At 43.8% G+C, this 6,353-nt stretch overlaps 1 pseudogene; it reads right to left on the reverse strand.

The window, feature by feature from the left end:
• Positions 1–2,939: 2,939 nt before the first annotated feature.
• On the reverse strand, positions 2,940–3,558 carry LOC105538695 (annotated as a pseudogene).
• Positions 3,559–6,353: the final 2,795 nt, after the last annotated feature.

The raw sequence follows: 6,353 nt of genomic DNA on the forward strand, positions 1-6,353 counted from the left end.
CCCTGCGGTTAGATCTGACTGCTGTACTAGCAATGAGGGAGGCTTCGTGGGTGTGGAACCCTCTGAGCCAGGCATGGGATATAATCTCCTGGTGTGCCATTTGCTAAGACCGTTGGTAAAGTGCAGTATTAGGGTGGGAGTGACCCAATTTTCCAGGTGTTGTGTGTCACGGTTTCCCTTGGCTGGGAAAGGGAATTCCCTTCCCCCTTGCGCTTCCTGGGTGAGACAATGCCTCACCCTGCTTTGGCTCTTACTTGTTGGGCTGCATCCACTGTCCTGCACCCACTGTCTGACACACCCCAGTGAGATGAACCTGGTACCTCAGTTGGAAATGCAGAATTCACCCATTTTCTGTGTCACTCATGTTGGGAGCTGGAGGCTTGAGCTGTTCCTATTCGGCCATCTTGGCATGGATCTCTTAGCTAATTTCTGTTGCTGTATTTTCAGATTCACTGATTCTTTTCTCAGCTGTGTCATATCCACTGAAGAGCATGTTGAGACATTCTTCATCTATGTTGCTGTATTTTTTGTCTTTTCTGTTTCTATTTGATTGTAGGATGTCTGCCTCTCTTCAGAAATTACCCATCTGCTTCTGCATGTTGAACCTTTCACAGGAGAACCTCTAAGGTATTGATCACAATCATTTCCCATCTCCTGTCTGACAGTTCCAACCTTGGTGCCATGTCAGATTCTGGTTAGGATGCCTGCCTTGTCTCCTGGACTGAGCTGTGAGTTCTTCTTGTGTTTCACATGCCTCCTGTTTTTGTTATTGTAGCATTGTTGGAAGTTGAACATCTTATGGGGGTGGTGGGTATGGAAGTAATTTTTTTTTACACTGAACATGAGCATGCCTTTCCTTCAGCATGGAGGGTTGTGTTAATGCTGTCACCACTTTGGTTGAATTTGAAATTTGTTGTGCTCTGGTTACCCTCAGAGCCAGAGAGTTCCAATTCCTCTGGTTATACCTTGTGTTTAGGGTGTGAACTACTTTTCCAGAGGGTTTTCCCCACTTCCTGTATTCTGCCTGGCTTAGGAATCTGACTGGGTGGTTTTGGGTTTTCTCTTTGTGTTGCTGCCTATGAAGAATCAGTTGTTGCAGTTCTCCCAGCTAGGCGCCACTGCCACATGTGCCTGATGTCTGTTAGCATGGTATTGGGGGAAGGGAGAAGGGTACCTCAGACGTTCTGAGTAGACCTGGACTCAGGCAGGCTCAGTGCAGCAGATACTTTCCTAAGTGCCCTGTACCTGTTCCAGCTCTGGTGAGGGGTCTCACATGTTTCCCTGCCTTCCCCAGGCATGCACATTTCCTTTAATATTCCCTTGCCCCAGCTGCGGTGGGTTTCCACCCATGCCCCCAGGAAGCAGGGTGCATTGCTCTTCCTCTGAAGATTAAGGCTGCTGTTCCCTTCTCTAAGCAGGATGGGGAGGGAGCTGTCTCAACATTCTCAGTGATCTTCCCTGGAAGTGGATTTTGGGCTTCATGGAGGAAAATCTTGCAAGAGGTGCTAATACCCCCGAACCTCCATCCCCTTCAGGTGTCCTCCTTCTCATGTTAGTCATGCAAAAGTTGTGAGATTCAAAATAGAGTCACTTGTGTCAAATCCTGACCTAATCTGTGGGTGCAGTGAAGAGGATGAGGGGAGATAGCCTGAAGTGAGGTTGGAGAAAGGGCCAGAAGCTGGGTCATGCAAGGCCATGGGGGCCAAAGGAAGGAACTGGTGCCATGCTAAGGGAGCCAGTGGAGGAACTGGAATTTGGCACTTCCTTGCTCTTATTTACTTTTAAAGGAGGCTAGTCTGAAAGTTTGGGAGAGGGTGAGTGGGCAACATGGTTTATAAGGTCCCTACTCAACCCCAAATCCCATGACCCTGTCCCATGTCTATATCTAGTGCAGGATAATGAGTTTCTGCTTCCATCTCTCTCAAAATACTACTTATCCTTTACAACAGAGCTGGGGAAGGCCATGAAGGGAGGACTCTCACCCGTAATTTAACTGATAACAGTAGCTATCACAAAAAGTTATTGCAAACCACAGCTTACTACGTGAGTCACACAAGGACAGAGAGCTGTAGATACAAAACTCCTGCCTGACACACTGTCTTATAAGCCCAACCCCAAACTGCAAGGGCTTAAACCAAACTCCAAGAGCACAAATCCTATCTAACAACCACTGACAACAATCAGAACTCTCCAGCTCTTGTAAAAAGCCAATAAACTTTCTTCTTTTTGGCGTCCACAAGAAACCATTTTGTTTTTCCTTCCAACTTTTAGGTTCAAGGGATTCACGTGCAGGCTTATTACATGGGTAAATTGCGTGATGCTGGGGTTTGGTGTACAAATTATTTCATTACCCAGGTAGTGAGAATAGTACCTGACTACTAGTTTTAGATCCTCATTCTTTTCCCATCTTCCACGATCCAGTAGGCCCCAGTGTGTACTGTTCTCTTCTTTATGTCCACCTGTACTCAATATTTAACTCCTACATGAGAACATGTGGTGTTTGATTTTCTTTTCCTGCATTAGTTCTCTCAGGATATTGATCTTTAGTTGCATCTATGTTGCTGCAATAAACATGATCTCATTCTTTTTTTTAAGGCTATGTAGTATTTCATGGTGTATATGTACCACATTTTCTTTATCCAGTTCACCACTGATGGACACCTAAGTTGATTCCATGTCTTTGTTATTGTGAGTAGTGCTGTGACGAACATATGTGTATGTGTCTTTATGGTACAATGACTTATATTCTTTTGGGTATATACTCAGTAATATACCCAGAGGATTCCTTATATTCCAAGGACTATAAGTTGTTCTACCATAAAGACACACATGCATATGTTAAAATGGGTCAAATGGTAGTTCTGTTGTTGTTGTTTTTTTTCCCCAAATCAATAGGTCCTTTATTGCACCATTTGAATATCACAAGTAGGTCTTAGGAGTCATCCGGCATCTTGTTTCTGTAGCTGGACAACTCTTAGGTCTTCTTCATCAGCATGCTGAACAGTTCCTTTTTCAGAGACATAGATGCCATCCAAAAATGTCCTGATATGCTTGTATTTCACTATTGTGGCTTGCTGAATCAAAGCCGCTGAATTTGAAACAAGCTCAATGTCATTTCCTTCAAGGATTAATTCATCTTTCTGAGTTTGACATACTGAACAAGCAACACCTGGCCTCATCCGAACACTGTGGATGTATTTTTCACCCAAGAAATTTCGGATTTCAACAAAAGACCCATTCTCCTGGATAACGACATTGATGGGGAAGTGAGCATACACAGACCTCATCTTGTAATGGAAGCCCAGTATAACACCTTTGATCATATTCTGTACATGACTACAAATAGTCCTAACCATAGCCAGTTCCTTTCTGTTACCTCACCGTTTGTCAACCTAGAGCCTCTTTTTTTTCCTTTCCAAGAAGACTGAGTTCTACACTGATGTGATTGAAGTCCCTCTGCAGGGTTCCTCTGGGGCCTTTCACAATAACTGTTCGTCACTTCAGAGTAATTACATTTTCTGGAATGTCGACAGTCTGATTGCTGAGAATGGTCTTCATTCTTGCAGTAGACATGGCAACTAAAGAGGTAGTTCTGCTTTAAGTTCTTAGAGAAATCTCCAAACTGATTTCCACAGTGACTGAACTAATTTACATTCCCACCAGCAGTGTGTAAGCATTCCCTTTTCTCTGTAACCTTGCCAGCATTTGTTATTTTTTGGCTCTTTAATAACAACCATTCTGACTGGCATGAGATGGTATTTTATTGTGGTTTTGACTGCATTTCTCTAATGATTAGTGATGTTGAGCATTTTTTTCATATGCTTGTTGGCCACGTGTATATCTAATCTTCTTTTGAAAAGTGCCTGTTCATGTCTTTTGCCCACTGTTTAATGAGGTTGTTTTTGCTTGTTGATTTGTTTAAGTTCCTTTTAGATTTTGGCTATTAGACCTTTGTCAGATGCTTAGTTTGCAAATATTTTCTCCCATTCTGTAGGCTGTCTGTTTACTCTGTTGATAGTTTAGTTTGCTGTGCAGATTCTCTTTAGTTTAATTAGGTTCCACTTGTCAATTTTTGTTTTTGTTGCAATTGCTTTTGGAGTCTTCATGAAATCTTTGCCAGGGTCTATGTCCAGAATGGTATTTCCTAGGTTTTCTTCCAGGGTTTTTATAGTCTTAGATTTCACGTTTAATTTTTTAAGCCATCTTGAACTTTTTTTTCAAAACAACTTGTATAATCACCTCTTTCCCTAGTAACACCCTAACATTTTCCTTTGTTCTTCAGACATACCAGAGGCCACCCTGGTCTGTGTGTATGTCCTGAATTGCAATCCCACTTCTTGTTTATTATTCCCAAATAAAACCTTTCAACTTAGAGATTTATCTCTTTATATTTTTTATGTTGACAGTTTATTCATTTAAAAATTTTAGCTGAATCTTCTTACCAGTTTATACGGCACCTGGTGGTGTCTGCCTAGGTAAACAAACACTCAAATCCTGTTTCTTTTGGCATGACGCTGTGTCTGCCTGGATTTGGGGTTAGTTGGTTGACCTGTGACCTCAGTACTCTGATGGGTTCAAGAAAAGTCATGATTGTGCAATTTGTCTAGCTTTTTTTTCTGGTTGTAAGAGGGATACATTGTTCTAACCCTCTACATTTTCTGAGCTGACACAGGAAGCCCTTTCCTCAGGTCTAAACACATAGAAAGCAAGATTTTCTCAGATATTTGTGCCAGAACTACTGCTTCCCTCTTTTTCCTGGAGAGAAGACATATGCAAACGGGTTTGCAAGGCTCTGCTCTTGTTTTGAAAAACACATCTGCACATGTCCGTGCTTGCCAGAAACCTCAAATTATTCAGCCAGTCTCCTGAGCACTGTAGCTTTCCCATTTTGGAAAAGCCTTTGGAAAATAGGAGTGAAGATTGAGTTGTGTTTCAACCAGGGTTTCTGTACTCCAACCAGAGGCGTGCCGACTGGAAGAATCATTATGGAAAGGATGGGGCTGAGGCAGAAACTGAGCCGGCCATTGGGATGTCAGGGCTGGCCATGGAGGATTGTGTGAGGCCTGGGGCTGCGGCCAGGCTCCCGGCTCGCCAGCAAGGTTCTGGTAATAGTGGCTTGAGAAAGGAAGTGAAAGCTTCCCTTTTTAAGCTACGTTGTAAACTCCCTTAGCAAAGTTGTTTATAGGAAGTGGTAGAACAAATATTATTTAAGGAACAGTGTAGGGAGATTAGGACTCTGTCCAGCCAAGGCATTTAATCTCACCTGAGGGAAGTGAATATGTCCAGCTGCTGAAGAATGTTAAATAGGCCAGCTCAGAAAGGGCCCCCAGGCTGTTTGCCTAATGCTGTCCTCAAGAGAAGGGTGGAAAATGCCCTCCTTCTAGGACCAGGGAGAGCAGAAAGTGGGGAGCACAGGAGGGTAGTTTGGGGATCATCTCACACACTCCTCCTGTGAGTTTGCTAAAGCTTTGTTAATAAACCACCACAAATGGGATGGCTTAAACAACAGAAAATTATCATTGCCCAGTGCTGGAGGCGGGAAGTTTGAAAATGAGGTGTTGGTGGGGTTGGTTCCTTCTGAGAGCTATGAGCAGGGATCCGCTCCAGGTCTCCTCCCTTGGCTTGTAGACGGCTATTTCCTCTCTGTGTCTTTTCACAGGGTCTTCTCTCTGTGAGTGTTTTTCTCTGTACCCCAATTTCCCCTTTTCAAAAGGACTCTAGCCATATTGGAATACTGGCTTTGTGGCCCACCCTACTTCAGTAAGGCTTCATGTTAACTGATTAATTTACAAAGATCCTTCTTCCAAATAAGGCCAAATGCTGAGGGCTGGGGGTTAAGACTTCAATACGTGGATTTGGGAGGGACAGAGTTCATCCCACATGATTCCTTATTTTAAAGAAGGCATGTTGAGACTCAGGAGGAAAGAGAAGTGGAATGGAGCATTTAACAGCAAATATTTATGAAGGGTAACCATGTGACACTGTCTGGTGCTAAGGCCATCATCAAGTCTAAGCTGCCTCCTGCTTTCCCAGAGTCACATCTTAGTGAGGAGATGAAGACCATCCACGGAAAGGGAAGGCAACTCCAGGGAGAGACAGGTATTTTGAAAATCATAAAAGAGGCCAACGACCTCAAGCTTGAGGTCACCTGCACGTGTGTTGCAGAGGAGGTCCTTGAACCAGGCTTGCTGGGACTCAGTAAATCCTGGATTGTGGGAAGGAGATAGCCACAGAGCCACCTGGCAGGAAAGTGCTCCAGAGACGGGGGCATCTTGTGCGAAGGCCCTGAGGTAGGAACATGCTTGGTGAGTATGAGAAAAGGAAGAAGGCCAGTGTGGCTGCAGTGATGTGGA

The sequence above is a fragment of the Mandrillus leucophaeus genome, unplaced genomic scaffold (assembly GCF_000951045.1).
Source record: "Mandrillus leucophaeus isolate KB7577 unplaced genomic scaffold, Mleu.le_1.0 Scaffold197, whole genome shotgun sequence".
NCBI lineage: Eukaryota > Metazoa > Chordata > Mammalia > Primates > Cercopithecidae > Mandrillus > Mandrillus leucophaeus.